Here is a 2,149-nt window from a genome sequence, read left to right as displayed (position 1 = left end):
AAAAAAAAAAAAAAACGGACTAATATGTACCTGGCTTAAAAGTACTGGGGGGTCGGTCGATTAGTTCGGCTAAAACCCTTCAAAGCGGTACCCCAGCATGGCCGCGACTTCAGTAAAAAGGTACTTTAAATCACACTAACTCACCACCTCTGATTCTATCGCATTCCTTTCTTTCTCGATATAGGGAAAGAGAGAGAGCAGAGAAAAGAAAAGAGAAAGAAGACAGAGAGAAAGAGATTCCATTGTATAAATTCTTTTTCCTCCAATTTCATCCTCCCCTTCTTTCTTTCTCTATCTCAACGTCTACCTCCCTTTCTCTCTCTCATTCTTTCTTTACTACATACATCTGCGATATCATTCTCCCTCCCTCCGACTCCGTCATTTTTCTTGTTTCCCCTTCTACCCCCGCCTCCCCCTCCACACGTTTTTATTATTTTTAATTATTTCTCCCTGATTTTGCAAGTTTAGCAAATTTTGACATTTTTTCACGGAACTGTTGTCGCTGTGGAATCAAACCAGATTTTTAATGCTTTTGTTTATCAAAGTGGTTTACCTGACGTAACATCATCTCGCAGCCAATCAGAATCGACAAACGCCACATGACGCTAGAAAACAACCAATCAAAATGCCACAATTTCCAGCCCCCTCATTCTCTCTCTTACACTTGACCCTTTAAACAATTCAAAATTCCATTCATTCTTTCATTATCGAACAGCTTCGATAGATTTAATACATAGAATAAATAATACGTAATATATTTTTACTACATTACATGTATTTTAATTAATGAGTATTTTGTAAAAGCGATAACGTATTTTATTGTCTTTTTTTTTAGCTGATCGTAAGCCATTAACTTTTTTTTTTAATAGTACTTAAGTTAAAACGCTATTAAAATTTATCATGGCCTAATCTAACTATATCTTATTCTTCGATTATATCAAGTTCTCCCAATACCCATACAAACACACACACGTTTAACTAGTCAGTGGATCACGGCCATACTGGGGTACTACTGTCTTAGAGGGCATAGCCGAACAAAAAAAATCGACTCCAGAACTCATTTTTATTTGTTTTGAAGCGTGGTACTTGTTTCGTTCTCTTTTGCTTCCCTAACGCTACTTTGCGGGGATGTAAGCATATCAACGTGGCTGTCAACAATGCAGACACTTACAAATTGAAACATCGTTGTCTGTGCGCGCTCACACATACACATACTCAACGGGCTTCCACAGAATTTCCGTCTATCATATCCACTTACACATGGCTTTGGTCGGCCCGAGGCTCAAGTAGAATAGATTTGCCCAAGGTGCCGCACAGCAAAAATGAACCCAAGTCCACAAAGCTGGGAAGCAAACTTCCTAGCTACACAGCCACGATTGCACGCACACAAATACTTATGCGGATGTTCTTATACAATAGAGTCGGAAATTATCAACGGGCCAAACTCGTAACTTTACATCAGTGACAGCGGTGGTGATGCGGATTTTTTCATTTTGTATATTCGAATTTTTAAAGTTTGAAACACAAACACAGGCGTAAAGTAAAAGAAATCACAAAGTTACAGAGGAGGGGGAAAAATTCTTTTTATTTAAATTCCATCACAATATAATTTAGGAAAATTTTGTTTTTACAGATACGGGATATTTTCCCTTGATCTGTCGTTCAAAGGGTAAGGATCCCAGATACGTGTATATGACACCCCATCCCCCACCACTTGACAACCGTGTTTACGTACACGTAACTTAGCGTTTCGGCGGAGGTAACCGACACAATAAGTACCAGGCTTAAAATAAATATTGTGGTCGATTTGTTCAATTAAACCCTTCAAGGCAGTGCTCCAGCATGGACGCAGTAATATTTAGATAATTATGTTCTCATGTTTAAAAATGTAAATCTAAAAAATTAATTTCAAGCATGCAGAAAGATTAAATGGAGGAAAAAAAAAAAATTGAAATAAATATAGTGGCTGGCGTGGCGAGAAGCTTGCTTCCCAACCACATGGTTCCAGGTTCGGTCCTACTGCATGGCACCTTAGTCAAGTGTCTTCTACAATAAGCCTTGGGCCGACCAAGGCCTTGTGAGTGGATTTGGTAGAAGGAAACTGAAAGAAGCCTGTTGTATATAAGTTTCTGTGTCTGTTCCCCCCCAC

The sequence above is a fragment of the Octopus bimaculoides genome, chromosome 26, assembly GCF_001194135.2.
Source record: "Octopus bimaculoides isolate UCB-OBI-ISO-001 chromosome 26, ASM119413v2, whole genome shotgun sequence".
Lineage (NCBI taxonomy): Eukaryota > Metazoa > Mollusca > Cephalopoda > Octopoda > Octopodidae > Octopus > Octopus bimaculoides.
This window is presented reverse-complemented; position numbering follows the sequence as displayed.